General features: G+C 42.1%; 1 long non-coding RNA gene across 3 annotated transcripts; it reads left to right on the forward strand.

Annotated features, from left to right (window-relative positions):
* Positions 1-5,002: 5,002 nt before the first annotated feature.
* LOC308585857 lies at positions 5,003-13,064 on the forward strand. 3 transcript variants are annotated; one of them, XR_014007636.1, is made up of 3 exons: positions 5,003-5,121; positions 6,829-7,089; positions 11,416-13,064. It is a non-coding gene; the product is annotated as an uncharacterized lncRNA (long non-coding RNA). The 3 variants fall into 3 exon arrangements; XR_014007637.1 differs by having other exon boundaries at positions 11,431-13,064; XR_014007638.1 differs by lacking the exon at positions 11,416-13,064 and adding an exon at positions 9,334-9,489.
* The last annotated feature ends 2,786 nt before the right edge of the window (positions 13,065-15,850 follow it).

Raw genomic sequence — 15,850 nt, forward strand, 5'->3', positions numbered from 1 at the left:
CCCAGTCAAGCTAGCAAAAATTTATCATTTGCCTGATAATAAGTGTTGGAAGTGTAAAGAAACTGAAGGTACTTTCTATCACCTTTGGTGGACGTGCCCGAAGATTAAGGCTTTCTGGGAAATGATATATAACGAAATGAAAAAGGTACTTAAATGTACTTTCTCTAAGAAACCAGAGGCCTTTCTCTTGGGCATTGTCGGTCAATTGGTGTCAAAGAAAGATAGAATTTTTTTTATGTATGCTACGACAACAGCAAGAATACTTATCGCAAAGTATTGGAAGACACAAGATCTACCCACTCTGGAAGAATGGCAGATGAAAGTGATGGACTATATGACACTGGCCGAGATGACTGGCAGAATCCGCGACCAGGGGAAGGAGACGGCGGAAGAAGAATGGAAGAAATTTAAAATCTATCTTAAGGACTATTATAAACTTGATGAATGTTAGAATGTCGAGGTTTTGAGAAAGAAAGGGTTACAGCGATATAAGATTAGACTGAAGGAAAGAGTAAGAAGACATATGTTTGACAGAACTAACTTAGAAGTTGCTGGAAAACTTTGGACATTGGGATGCAGAAAGGGGAGGTATGGGGGAGTCCGAGAAACAAGGTTTATGAAAAAAAGGCCATGAAATTATACGTGTTTGTATGTCTTTTTATATGTTTGTATTGTTTTAAAAATTTTGTAAAACTAATAAAAATTTATATATAATAAAAAAAAAAACATCTACAGTTTCAACAGGGTTGTGGGCTGGACTGCTTTCATTCATGGAATGTCATAATTTTAAAGATTTGGGCTTGAAACATTGACTTGACTCTTTCAACCAACCAAGGCTGATTCTGGCAAGATACCCCAACATCTGGAGAGGTGACCACATGAAGCTACCTTTTAACAGACTAGACCAGGCATAGGCATACTCAGCCCTCCAGATGTTTTGGGACTACAACTCCCATCATCCCTGACCACCAGTCCTGTTAGCTAGGGGTGATGGGGGTTGTAGTCCCCAAACATCTGGAGAGCCAAGTTTGCCTATGCCTGGACTAGACCTTTGCTCCATCCAGTTCCATACTGTCACCTCCAACTAATCATTTAAAATTTCCCAGAGAGCTAACCTTGTCAGTTTCTTGCAGGAAAAACAGTGACTTCTTTAAGACTTGTGGTGCCTTAACTCCATTGTGGCATAAGTTTTGATGGACTCAAAGCCCTTTATGAATTGAACTTGAGTCCTTCAGAGTTTATGCCATAATAAATGTGTCCGTCCTTATGATGGCTCAATAACCTTTGCCATTTATTTAAAAGGTTTATATCACATCCTTTCAAGGGTGATGACTTGCTCCCCCCACCCCGCATTGAGGAGGCACAGCCATGTGACACGTCATGTGACGCCACCCACCATGTGCCAAGCAGGGGCAGGACACGCAGAGGGTGATCTTCATGATTGGTCATCTCAGCTGCCCAGCTCCAGGGTTCCTGGGCTGCTGGGTGGAGGCTGGGATGAGCAAAGGCAAAAATCGCCTTCGCTGGTCCCAGCCACCGCCCAGCTCCCAGGCTGCTGGGTGGAGGCTGGGGCATGAGGAGGGTGCCCAGCAGTGGGGTGTGGTGGTGGCAGCCCCCTTAATTTTGAGGGGGTCTTTGCCCCTGCCCAAAAATATTGGGGGAGCTGAAGCCCCCTCTGCCCCCTATACCTGGCATCCCTGCATCCTCGTTGGGAATCTGTATACGTGCAGCTTCTCACACAGAGTCAATTAGGGTTTGGCAGACAGCCAAAGCAGTGTGAAGGAGTAAGTCTGCCTGGTGATACAGAGGCATGGAGACAGCTCCATGATTGGTCAAGCTCTCTCACGGGAGTAATGATTAATGGTCTACTAACTGGGATGTGTAAGTGTACGAGGTTGAGTTCAGGAGTTGTGAGTCGTGTATGAGACAGCAAGTTAAAGATCCGTGTTCTGTTCCTGTAAATAGTCCACTGTATATAATAAACACCTATAACTACAAGTTCCTGGTTCCTGCTTCATCCATCCTGTCTGCAGCCAAGTTGCCAATTGCTTCCGTGGACTCTGCATATACTCTGCTAGGTCTGGCTAAGGTCCTGCAATAAGTCAGAAAGTTGCGAAACACCAACAGGTTTTGCCAATAATCCTTTCTACAGCTGCTTATGTAGGTTCACAGCCTCAATTTAAAACAATTTCATCCAATCATTAAACTGAAAACAACTATCTCTGTTGTTAGCGTTAAAAGCAAAAACAGCAGCCGCACTACCAATATAAAAGCATCGCACTTCCTCCACATATCAAAGGTCACACAAAACAGATGGGTGTTGAAAGGCTTTGTTCCATAAAGTTGAGGCCACCACTTTTCATTATGGCTTCCAACCTTATAATGTAAATAAGACACCTCGGGGGTTGCGCTTAAAATGGGGGGGAGGAGATGCATGGCAATGTGCTAGCCGCCTCCCCTGGGAGATGCCACACACACCCTTTAGCGCCTTGCCCAGGGTGCTGGCAACTCATGCTATGCCACTGTTCAAGATGTACTAAAGTACATTGAAAAGCACATGAATGCACATGAATGCACTAAAGTACACTGAAGTACACAATGTGGTTACTTCTTTAAATGCCAGCAGGTGGAGCTATTATGTTTGTCTTTTAGAATGCTATGGCTAAAACGGCATCAGAAGCAAGGTAATGCTAGCAGGAAAATGCGGGCATGGGGGGATTTGTGTGACTTTATTTAACTGGCAGCATCCCTTGCAATCTCTTTTCTCATACAGCTTTCTTCCAGCGGGCTGCTGAGGAACGGGAGGGCGAGCGGCAGATAAAGCAGAAGATCCTATTTAGGTGTGATTCATTATCCGCATAGCTCCCATTACTGGCATTTACTGCAATAACATCACAACATGATAATTAATTCCCTTCAATTAATTACAGCATCACTGAAGGAGAGGAGGAACTGTTGCAGATCACAAAAGGCACAGTAACAATTAGCATTTCGAACGAGCTGGTCCCTATACTTGGATGCGCACACATTCATATTTTTTATTGTTGTCCGTAGACGAGTTTTAATTAGGGCTTTGGAAACATTATATTTGTTTTTAAACCTGCATTAAATAATATTATCTAACAATAGGATTTTCCACACAAACAACAGGCCCTGTTCCTTTCTTTTTCCTTTTGCTCATCATCTGCCTTGAAGCTCTTCCAGATTCGAGCAACACATTTGCCATATTTAGCCAATGAATTGGTTAATCAACCCAAAACCTTCTCGTCAGTTAGAAGGGCAACACTCATTAAATTCAGCAGCAGTCTTAAAAAAAAAAATTAATGCAAAAATAAGGTCATTTGAAAAGAAATGAAATACTTCATCTATGTATGTGAATATGAAATATAAATATAATTTATTAATATTGTATATCCAGATACAAGAGATTAAATATGGTTTAAAGAGTGTTGTATACACCTATTAGGTGTTCTTGGTTACTATTATATTTTAAACAGAACATCAGATTACATGTGTGTAAATAATATATAAGGTTGAACATAGTCTTGGCATTTTACTTTCCAATAATTAACGGACTCAATTTTTCAGTAAATTTATTGATGCACATCAGACACTATGTTTTAAAACATGTAAGTTTTGTCAACAGTGCTGTAATCCATACATTTTAATACCATTGCAAGATGTCAGTTGGTTTATCTGATTTCCAGATTCTTGCTATAACTAGTCGGACGACAGTCTTTTAATATCTTCCAGGGTAACAAAACAGATGCACATGGCAAGGAACTCACAAGTCACTTAATCTCAAGAGCTAAAAATATTGTAACTAGACACTAGAAAGACCTATCAGGAGTGAACATAGACCACTGGTACCAAAATGGATGGGAAAACACTTTACTAGAAAAATTAACCAACAAATTAAGCTAGCACTAGTACATAGAAATCATAGAGTTGGAAGGGACCACGAGGGTCATCTAGTCCAACCCCCTGCAGTGCAGGAATCTTATGCCCAACATGGGTCTCGAACCCACAATCCTGAGATTAAGAGTTTCGTGCTGTACCGACTGAGCTACCGTATTTTTCGCCCTATAAGACGCACTTTTTCCCCTCCAAAAATGAAGGGGAAATCTGGGTGCGTCCTATGGGGCGAATGCAGGCTTTCGCTGAAGCCTGGAGAGCGAGAGGGGTCCGTGCGCACCGACCCCTCTCGCTCTCCAGGCTTCAGGAAGCTATCCCAAGTCTTGCAAGCCCGGCGGGATGTCCCGCGGGCTCGCAAGGCTTGCGGGCAGCAGCCTGCACCCAAAAGCTGGGGACAGCGGGGAGGCGCAGAGCCGCCACCCCGCTATTCCCCGACCTGATCTGGAGGCTGGCGGGGGGAGAAGCAAGCCTGCTTCTCCCCCCCCCCCCCCGCCAGACCCACAAGCTCGGGGGATAGGGGGATGGCGAAGCGCCGCCATCCCGCTATTCCCCAACCTGATCTGGAGGCTGGGGGTGGGAGAAGCAAGCCTGCTTCTCCCCCCCGCCAGCCCCACAACCTCCAGATCAGGTCGGGGAATAGCGGGATGGCAGCGCTCCGCCATCCCCCTATTCCCTGACCTGATCTGGAGGCTGGCGGGGGGAGAAGCAAGCCTGCTTCTCCCCCCTGCCAGCCCCACAAGCTCGGGGGATAGCGGGCCAAGCTGTCCCTGAAGGCAGAAGAGGGAGACGGAGCACTCCGTCTCCCTCTTCTAGCTTGGGGATGGCTGCGCAAACCTGGGGGGAAATCAAATTTTTTCCTTTGATTTCCCCCCTCAAAAAATAGGTGCGTCCTATGGGCCGGTGCGTCCTATAGGGCGAAAAATACGGTATATAGTGCTATATGTACTCTTCTTTATTTGTTTGTATCACCAAAAAGATTCTTAATAACAACTTATTTAAAATATTTTAATAATTGTTTTTAAATACATGAACTTATAAATATCATTGGTGGAGGCACCAGTTTAGAAGATTCATTCTTTCCTCTCTTTCACAGGAGTTAATGGGTTTTTGGCCTGCTATGACAGGCAACTTCTGAAAGCAAGGAAGAAATGAGAAGATGTTCTGCATGTCATTTGCCACTGAGGAAAGGTCCTGTAGCCAAAGGAGGTGTGTGACTTCAGCAAAACAGATTAGAAACATGGCTATATAGTGTATGCATATCATTAATTACCCACAATGCCACATCCTGCACTGTAATCAAAAGTACAGTAAGCAATATGAGCAGAAGAAGGCAATTAACCTGTAGCTTTTTGTGGACTGTTATTTGAGCCAGCACCAAAAAGGCCAGCACTCAAGAAAATTTTCCTTTTCAGGTCAGCCCTTGGCATTATTTTCTTTGCCAAGCATAAAGTTCAGCCACAAAACCACTATGTACACTGGGAGAGTGTGTGTGCAATAAATAAATGGTAACTTTTACTGATGACTACTCAAGGTACATAGTCAAATATGCCATGAAAAGTAAGGGTGAAATGTTTAAAAAATTACAGCACTATGTGGCAACCGATTTCAAGTCACACACACTTTGAACTGGAAATGGAAATGGAAGAGAGTTCATAAATAAGAATGTCAGGGACTTGAGCAAAGTGGGGTTGCCGGGGGGGGGACCCCAGAACCTTAATGGGATTGTGATGTTAACAAACTCCAATTTATCAGAAAAAATGTTGGGGAAAGGCAATAGCCACAGCTGCTGTATTCCAGAACAGTCAACTAAACTCCATAAGAATTACAGCATGGAGAAAAACCCAGTATTTGGCTGAAAAGCATATGTATATGTTCCGGAAGAGAATACAGCAAACTACAGAACAAAGCAGTAGAAGGGATTCTTGTTGGGTCTGGCAAACCTTCAGCAGACGAACATCATCATAAACTATTAAGTAAAAAATTACAAGCTTGGCAGAATCTCAGTTACTTGGCAGAATCTCAGTTATCAAAATGAACCTACTGCCCAGGTTACTGTTTTTATTCCAATCAATACCAACTGTAAAACAGAAAATGTTAAATATATATATATATATACAAAAAATAATAATAAACTATTAAGTAAAATTAGCCTAGAGGGTTAATTCATATGTCTGTTGAGAAGGGACTCTGGAATAGGCAACAGTATTTAATTAATGCCCACTGCATTGAGAAGAAAAGTCTACTAAAGGGTTGATGTATCTGGGAGTGTGGTAGGGGGAGACCACACTCAGGAAGTGGCCTTCCTGGGATGTGAGCAGGGCTGGCTGATCCATGAGGCAAACTGAAGCAGCCGCCTCAGGCAGCAGAATCCAAGGGGCAATACTGTAGGCACCACTGCCACCAGAGAAGCAAGGAGAAGTGGCAGAGTCAGTGTCCAAGCTCCGATAAGATCTCATGAGATCTCCCCAGAATCCACCACGGCAGGGCACAGGGCTCCACATGAGGCCATTCTGGTTGTGTGTTTAAGTATCAATTTCCCCTGCCTTGCTTGTTCTGTTGTAACATGGAATGGCTGGTCATGCTAAGCAAAGGATCCTGTTTAAACCTTACATCAGTGTCAGTCTTCCTTGGAATAAGACAAATAACTCGCTTTGAAGCATATCCCCTCCAGCGAATGTGCAGAAAATCACAGGGCAGCATCCCTCCACCTTAGAACTTTGCCAATTAACAAAAGGGACCAGTCCCACCGTTGTTCGACATCCTGTAAAACAACCCTGATAAATGGTATCCCCTCTGGGCCTCAAGATTTCTCCCCACCCTCTTTCTAATTTAATCAATTTTGCAAATTGGGCTGATGTGCTTAATTGATCTTTTTCACTTCTAATATTTTCTCTGTCGTTCTCTTTTGCACAGCGCCTGCCCTCGCCTATCCACAGTTATTTTACAGGAAAGCAGAAATGAGTTCCCTCCAAAATGGAGACTTTCTGCCCTGTCTCCACATTTAAAGTGGCTTGAGAAGAACAGAGCCCGAAAGAAGGGCATATCGACAGCGCAGGGAAGCTAAACCACAGATCACACAGTGCTACTTTTCTGTAAGGATCCAGACATTAAAGCTGAACTTCCTGTCATTTGGAGCTAATCTATTTCTGCTAGGAAACACGTTGGCAGTGACAGGTGAGGGTCTTTATGGTCTAACTGAAACAACAATATCCCCAGAAAAAAAGCTGTAAAGAAGAGCCAAGTATTGACCACAAGAAACAGAGAGAAACAGTAGATAGTGGGAGCTGACAGGAAACCCAATTTCCTTACTGCTTAGCTGTGTATCTGAAAAGGTCAGAACTAAATGACAAAATTGCTCCAAGGCTTTTATTTTTTATTTCTTTGCAGAGAATAATTTCAGCTCACTGCTACAGGTGGACAAAGGATGTGTTCACATTTTGTGTTTTACCAAAATCCTCTTTCCTGTAAGCATCCTGATAGGGCCACCCATCAGTGGAAGTGGCTTTGGCTCGTGACACCTGAAAGGTGGCTTAATAAGGACATGGTGAAAACCTCACTATTGTACCCTTAATTCAGACACCTTAATGCAACATCCAAGCTTGCAACATGGCAGTTAGCTCTTACGTCATATCTACAGATTGTTAGGTCAACAATACTTGCATTGCCTAATTCTGCTGAAGCTTAGATTCCATCATATTTGTTCAGGAGTAGAAAATAAGGTGGTTAAATATTACCTGTGTGTTTGGCTGAGGTGAAACTTTTATCTCTTCTTGAACAATTTTGACTACAGATGGGACAAGTATTTAACTAGGAGGGCTCAAAATGGGAGCCGCCAATCCTTTTATTACTTTTACAGCACACGCTTCATTCTCCAGACAGCTGAAGCACAGCAAATTTGGCAATATTCTTCGGATTTATGCTCATTTATCTATTTTGATGCTTTGAAGGTTCTTCTCTGAGAACTTTCGGACATGAACAACTTGCAGTCATTATGACTGCAGAAAACACATTTGTGACATTGTTTGCTTCCATTGTTTCTTTGTGAGCCAGTGTGGCGTAGTGGTTCAGAGCAGTAGTTTCGTAATCTGGGGAACCGGGTTCGCATCTCTGCTCCTCCACATGCAGCTGCTGGGTGACCTTGGGATAGTCACACTTCTCTGAAGTCTCTCAGCCTCATTCACCTCACAGAGTGTTTGTTGTGGGGGAGGAAGGGAAAGGAGAATGTTAGCCGCTTTGAGACTCCTTAGGGTAGTGATAAAGCGGGATATCAAATCCAAACTCTTCTTGTTTTCTAGGTTTTCTAGGTTTTCTAGGTCATGCTTTGATGGAGATCGTATTTCATAATGTTGGTCATAATATTCTGAGAAATATTTTATTTAAAAAATAGTTGCAAACAAACAACCTATATTTCCATGCTTTACTCTGTGATTTCAAACTGCTGCTGGGGTTCTCTCACCAATGAGTACAGTGGTACCTCAGGTTAAGAACTTAATTCATTCTGGAGGTCCGTTCTTAACCTGAAACTGTTCTTAACCTGAGGTACCACTTTAGCTAATGGGGACTCCTGCTGCTGCCGTGCCGCCACGTGCGATTTCTGTTCTCATCCTGAAGCAAATTTCTTAACCTGAGGTACTATTTCTGGGTTAGCGGAGTCTGTAACCTGAAGCGTCTGTAACCTGAAGCATCTGTAACCCGAGGTACCACTGTACTTGCCCAAAACTTGGATCTTGGCATCCAGGGAATTATCATTTTCATATACCCACTTTTCCTTGCACCAACATGGTGTCACCCTGTAAAGGGATCTCAGGCAGCAGGACAGGATCCTAAAGCCCAATAGAACTGCTACCAGGCAGGGAAGATAATACTCAGCTAGACAGACCATTGGCCTGAGGAAGTTATTCAAGTTTAAAGGTGCACACCCATGTGTGAATATGCCTTAATAAAGATTCTGATTAGAGTTTCATTCCCCTTCCTATAACGCTCGGTTGTCATCCATGGCATTATTCATATCCATCCACATCCAAGGATTTTGTGTGCAACAGTGAAAATGCCTGCAATTAAACCATGGCCTCCTTCCCTCCCTCCCCCAATGGTTCATAGAATAAAAGGCTTCTAGGGTGACACATTTAAAGAATGATGTTGTCAATCTCTTCTGCTAGGTAAGAGTAATTACTGTTGGGGAGTGTGCTTAAACATTTGGCATTCTATTCCATTCCAAGGCAAGTGCTTTTGTGGTGCCAAGGTTGGGCCAGAGATTTTCTATCTTACAGTACAAGGTTATTGTAATAGAATGCGAGGTTGCGGCCCTCACTTTTCTGTGCCAAGGAGATGAAGCAGATGAGTTTAATATTCTAACGTGCTTCTTTTCTTTTTCTTTTCTTTTAAAAATGGCTACCATTATCAATTTTGTTGATAAAGCCAGAAAGTGTTACAATCTTCAGCCAAAGAACACAGAAGAAGGCAAGTTGTTTTTTTGCAAGATTCAGGGCTCATATTATACAGCAAGAAACAGTCTTCTCAAAGTCAGCAAGAACAAGATTTCTGGTAAGGAACCTCTCCTCTTGTACAGTCATACCTCGGGTTAAATATGCTTCGGGATGAATATTTTCGGGTTGCGCTCTGCGGTGACCTGGAAGTAACAGAGCACATTACTTCCGGGTTTCGCCGCTTGTGCATGTGCAGAAGCTCAAAATGACATCACGCGCATGCGTTGAAGCGGCGAATCACGACCCACACACGTGCAGATGCGGGTTGCGTTCGCTTCAGGATGCGAACGGGGCTCCGGAACAGATCCCGTTCACATCCAGAGGTACCACTGTACAGTTAACTTAATGGGGTAAGGGCCATTCTGAAGGCAGTCCTGTTTAGGGAAGTTTTTCATGTTTGATATTTTATCTTGTTTTTAATATTCTGTTAGGAGCTGCCCAGAGTGGCTGAGGAAACCCAGCCAGATGGGCAGAGTATAAATAAATAAATTATTATTATTATTATTATTATTATTATTATTATTATTATTATTATTATTATATTTGCAGCACTGATCATGACCTAGAGCACTGTGGGGAAAGACAAGAAAGGCTGGAGATGGGTGGGGTTTTTTTCTCCCTAGAGATGTGTCAAATGTTCTCCAGTTTGGATCTGGGATTCAGTGGTGCAAAAACTTCAAGCAAAATGTTCGCATATACATCATGTTCAGTGCCATTTTTCATTTGGATGCTGCTGATTTTGTGCATCCCCCCCCCCATTTTGTTTCTCCTTTAGTTGCATGGGTGTTCCCATTCTCACCTAATCAGGAATCACAAGTAAATGAGGCATTACTTGTTTTTTTAATTCTTTTTTTTTAATCCCTTGCAAACACTCAGAAAGACGCGAGGTTCATTCAGAATGCTCGCATATTTTCATATCTGATATTGTGTAAACACAAAAAAATGAATGGAAAGCCAAGGAGGAGTTCACCGTCATCACACATTTTCTATCAACCATTATCTATGTCTAACCATTTGCCTCCAGCAAATGTCATCCATCAAACAATGGATTGGATTCATCACAAATGTAAGGAGACATTATGGTGACATGTAACATTGTGTGGTGTGGTATTTGAACAGGTCACCCTGAACTTTCAAAGGAAGTTGGGGTAGAAATCCTTTTAATTACTTAAACAAGAATAAGTTTGCATATGTAGCAGGTGAGTTGACCACTGTTCTGCTGTGTTCTTCCCTGCAACCATGCTGCATAATCAAACACATTCTGAGAACTGATTCATCTAGAGTACATCTTATCTTGGCACTCCTGTTTCTATCTGTATTTTTATACCAGTGATACTGATTGTGACAATATTGGATTGTGTGCTTTGGTTCTCTGAGTGCCCTTTTCAGTTTCAAAATGACTCCTGGAAAAAGTTATCCCAAGACTCCATGGCCCAACCAGTTTATAAACCATAGTCCATCAGATTTCACTCATAATCTAGTAGACACTGCCCAGGCGTCACTCTGACACTCTATAGCCCACTGTGGTTCTGTCTCTGGCCTACGAGATTTTATCCTGACGCTACATATGATCTACAATTTTCCTCTAAGTTTAATTATGGAATTTGCTACCAAAAGGAGGAGTGATTGTCACCAAGCCAGTAACCTCAAACATTACTCCAGCAATAGCCCACTCCAGATCCTACTGAGTTCTGAAACAGTCCAGCAGGGATGTGTTTGTTCAAGGCCCTGTGGATACTCTGCCAGGACTGCAATGTCTTCTGCTGCCTCTGGGACTGGTATGTTAGTGAAAGTGGGATCTTCAGGGACGTGGGAGTTTTGGGAGAGGAGTCATCTGTGTTGAGAATATGGGAAAGCTACACTTGACTTCACTTTGCTCCATGGTCCCTAAATGTAGGACATTATTTTTTAAATAAAAATAATTCATGCATGCATTAAACGGGCCTCTATGGTCTCTCTCCCTCTCCCTCTCTCTCTCTCTCTCTCTCTCTCTCTCTCTCTCTCTCTCTCCTAGTTTGGCACATTATAGGTTTGGGCCATCCTTACAAACGTCAATCATACTTTGCCATATATTTCAAACTGGTGTAGATGCAAAAGGTGCACTAAAAATTTCTCCTATCAAAGAAAAGACAGAGACAAAGGAAGGGAAAGTTCAAGAAGCCAAGAACAATGTTGCTGGAGCCAAGTGGAAGAGTCTGCAGGTTTTATTGTTTCCAGTTTATGACAAATAATTCAATCCAGAAAAAGGAGGAAGAGACTATCTCCGGAATGCGCAATGCCAAACTAACATTGCTCTTGGAACTGTTCTTTTCATGATTAATGTAGAAACAACACAAGGCTTTGTCTGAACTTTCTAAAGGCCAGCACCCAACTTCTAACAACACAGGCAACTATGTAATAAGTGGTGGACTGGCTTGTGCACTGTGGGTCCAGCGTTAACTCTCAACCACAGTTCAATACCACGCATGGCTCATTCTTGCAGAATGTGGTCTGCTACTGATGCACAAAACCTTTTCTTTTCCGCTGGCATCACGTTTCAGGCATTTATCAACAAAAGCAGACAGGATCGTAACAAGGCCAGTCTGAATTATTTGTATATACTGCATGCGTAACACGCACAACTGCACATCACACATTTTCCTTTCAAAAGTGCAGAACGCAAGAGATCTGAACGGCAGCTGTGTACTGCTGCAAAAATGGATGGGCCCAAAGTTCAACATGATGGGGCAGGAAATGCAGCCCGTGGGGGCTGTATAAGAGGCAGCCATCGAGTCCTTGGGATTAGAGTGGCTCAGAGCACAAGGGAAAGGAGGCTGGAGGGGGAGCCCTGAGATCAGAGCATGGCGAGAGAGCGTGCGAGAGAAGCTGGAAGGTGGTGGAATCGAGCAGGTTAGTCTTCAAGCACCACTTAGGTAAAGAATACTTAAGACTAAGTGATGCTTGAAGGCTACCTTGCTGTGTTTCACCACCTTCCAGCTAATCTCACATGCTCTACAGAGCTCTGTGATGACTTACAGGGGAACCGGAGACCACCAGGCACACCCTACCGTAAGGGCTTAGTCTGAGACTCTTGAGGGTTGACAAGAAAGAGAGAGGAGTGAATCTGCAATTCTCAACTACACATGCAGTTCTAGAGAGGCATGTGTAGCCCATTCCTCCCTAGGCTGCCACCACACAGCCTGCTTGATCTGTTGGTAAGAGGAGCTTGCTTGCCAAGGCTTTAGAGACAACAAGGCTGCCATACTTGCTACCATTATAGGAACTGTAGAACGGGATGGATTCCATCTTCCGTGAGTGGGTGCAATGCAGTGCCTCCAGCAGTGTGTACAAGGGAGCCTCCAACTAAAATTCATAAAGAAAATCTCTTCCCATGGTGTGTGCAGAACTGCACATGCAGGCTGGCATAATTTGTGCCTGTTTATATAAAAACATAAGGGATGCGGGTGGTGCTGTGGGTTAAACCACAGAGTCTAGGACTTGCCGATCAGAAGGTCGGTGGCTCAAATCCCCGCAACAGGGTGAGCTCCCGTTGCTCGGTCCCTGCTCCTGCCAACCTAGCAGTTCGAAAGCACATCAAAGTGCAAGTAGATAAATAGGTACCGCTCCGTCGGGAAGGTAAACGGCGTGTCCGTGCACTGCTCTGGTTCGCCAGAAATGGCTTAGTCATGCGAGATGAGCACCACAACCCCAGAGTCGGTCACGACTGGACCTAATGGTCAGGGGTCCCTTTACCTTTATATAAAAACATAGTTAACCCAATATATCCAATTAACCAAATATAGCCATCTAGCCTAAGAGAACACTGGATGCTATTCTATTGCGCTCTATTCTAGAGCGGCTGACAGAGTGGTGCAGAGCTAACAACTTGCTCATAAATACAAGGAAGACAAAGGAGCTTGTGGTGGACTTCAGGAGACAGAAGAGCAACGTCCAGCCACTTTTTTATATATATATTCTTTTTATTATTAAGTTTCTTTTACACATATAAACGAAAAAATAAACAAAAAAGAAATAGCAAACAAATACATTTAAAAGACAATAGTGCAACTTCACGATTCCCACGTTGACTTAGTGGGTTTAAAAAAAAAAAAAAGAGGTAAAGGCACTAAAAAGAGAAAAAAAAGAGAAAAAAGAAAAAGACAAAAAGAAATCACAACAACATCGACTTCCTTCCCTACTGATTTCGGGTTTCCACTTTTAACAGTTTCATTTTTACAGCTGGTATTAGTTTTTTGTTTATACATCGAAAGTTTTATAACAGACCTGCTATAGTTGGTAGGTTTTTAAAATTACCTTCGAAATAAATCATAAATTTGCTCCAGTCTTTATTTAACTTTGTATTTTTTTGATCTCTAATTCTTTGTGTCATTCTTGCCATTTCTATAAAGTCATATAGTTTTAATTGCCAGTCCCTCACCGTTGGTAGTTTTGTACTTTTCCAGTTTTGTGCGATTAGCATTCTGGCCGCTGCTGTTGAATACTGAAATAAGATTTTATCTTTTTGTTGAATTTCTTTTCCAACCATCCCTAATAGGAAGGCCTCTGGTTTTTTGGGGAATGTGTATTTAAGTATTTTTTTTAACTCATCATATATCTGATTCCAAAATTTTTTTATTTCCTCACACGTCCACCACATATGTATAAAGTTACCTTCTTTTGTTTTACATTTCCAGCAGGCCTTGTTTTGGGTTTTATACATCCTACTTAGTTTTTCTGGTGTTAGGTACCATCTATAGATCATCTTTTCTAAGTTTTCTCTAATTGCAGCGCTTGCCGTAAATTTTATTCCTTCGTTCCACAATTTTGACCATTTTTCATATTCTATGTTATATCCCAGATCTATCGCCCACTTGACCATGACTTCCTTGATTTCTTCATCTTTTGTATCCCATTCCAATAATATGTTATACATTTTGGACAATAACTTAGATTTGCTTTCAATTATTTCAATCTGAAATTTGGATTTCTTTTCATTCATTCCTGTTTTTTTATCTTCTGTCCATTTTGCATTGATCTGATGGTACTGTATCCAGCCCGTCAGCTTCTCCTTTAGCTCTTCATACGGTCTTAATCTCCAACTATCTTGGAATCTTACCAGTAGGTCTTCATAGGTCAGTCTCTGTTCTTCTAGGTTTGTTTTTTTGATTGATAGGATATTTGTTGGGGACAGCCACCAGGGTGTTTTCCATTCTAACAATTTTTTGTTCTTTTCCCAAACTTCGTACAGGGGGCCTCTAATAATATGGCTTGAAAACCTTTTATGTGCTTTCTCCTTGTTTGACCAGAGGTAGGCATGCCATCCGAACCTGTTGTCTGCCCCTTCTAGGTCCAGTAGGTCAGTGTTCTCTAGAGTTATCCAGTCTTTGACCCAGCATAGGCAGGCCGCTTCATAATACAATTTTAAATTGGGTACTGCCAGTCCTCCTCTCTCCTTTCGGTCTGTGAGTAATTTAAATCTAATCCTTGGCCTTCTTCCCTGCCATATAAATCTTGATAAGGTTTTCTGCCAGTATTTAAATATTTTCGATCCTCTAATTACAGGTATATTTTGGAATAAGAACAGCATCTTGGGGAGTATATTCATTTTTATTGCTTCCATCCTACCCAGCCATGAGAGGTTGACTCTGTTCCAAATATCCAAATCTTTTTTCACCCTATTCCATGTTGTCGTATAGTTGTCTTCAATTAAGTTTATATTTTTAGGTGTGAGCCAGATTCCTAAATATTTTACTTTCTTAGCCACTTTAATTCCATGTTGTTCCTCTAATTTTTCCTTCACGTCATTTCTCAAATTCTTTGTTAACATTTTTGTTTTTAATTTATTCAGTTTAAAGCCAGATAGTTTACCGTACTCCTCTAGTGTCTCCAGTGCTCTGCCGATACTTTCTTGTGGCTCTTTTAAAGACAACATCAGGTCGTCCGCGTATGCTTTTAATTTGTACTCCTTCAACTCCTATTTTGATCCCTTGTATCTCTGGCGTTGATCTTATTTTGTTTGCCAAGACTTCTAAAACCATAATGAATAAAAGTGGGGAAAGAGGGCAACCCTGCCTTGTTCCCTTCTCGATTTTAAATATGTTCGTAAGGTTGTTATTTATTACCAGTTTGGCATGTTGATTTGAATATATTGCCTGTATTCCTTTCAATAATTCGCCCTCTATCCCCACCCTTTCTATGGATTTTAATAGGAACAACCATGAGACGTTGTCGAACGCCTTTTCTGCGTCTATGAAAATCAGAGCCGCAGGTATATTATTGTTAATCTCCAAGTATTCGATTGTGTTTATGACGTGCCTCACATTGTCTTTCAAGAATCTATTTGGGAGGAAGCCCGCTTGGTCTTTATGGATTAGGTTTATTAAGCATTTTTTCAGTCTATTAGCCATGATGTCAGCATATACTTTGTAATCGTTATTTAATAAAGATATTGGCCTATAATTCTTCATATT

Source organism: Podarcis bocagei (assembly GCF_964188305.1).
Source record: "Podarcis bocagei genome assembly, chromosome: 4".
NCBI lineage: Eukaryota > Metazoa > Chordata > Lepidosauria > Squamata > Lacertidae > Podarcis > Podarcis bocagei.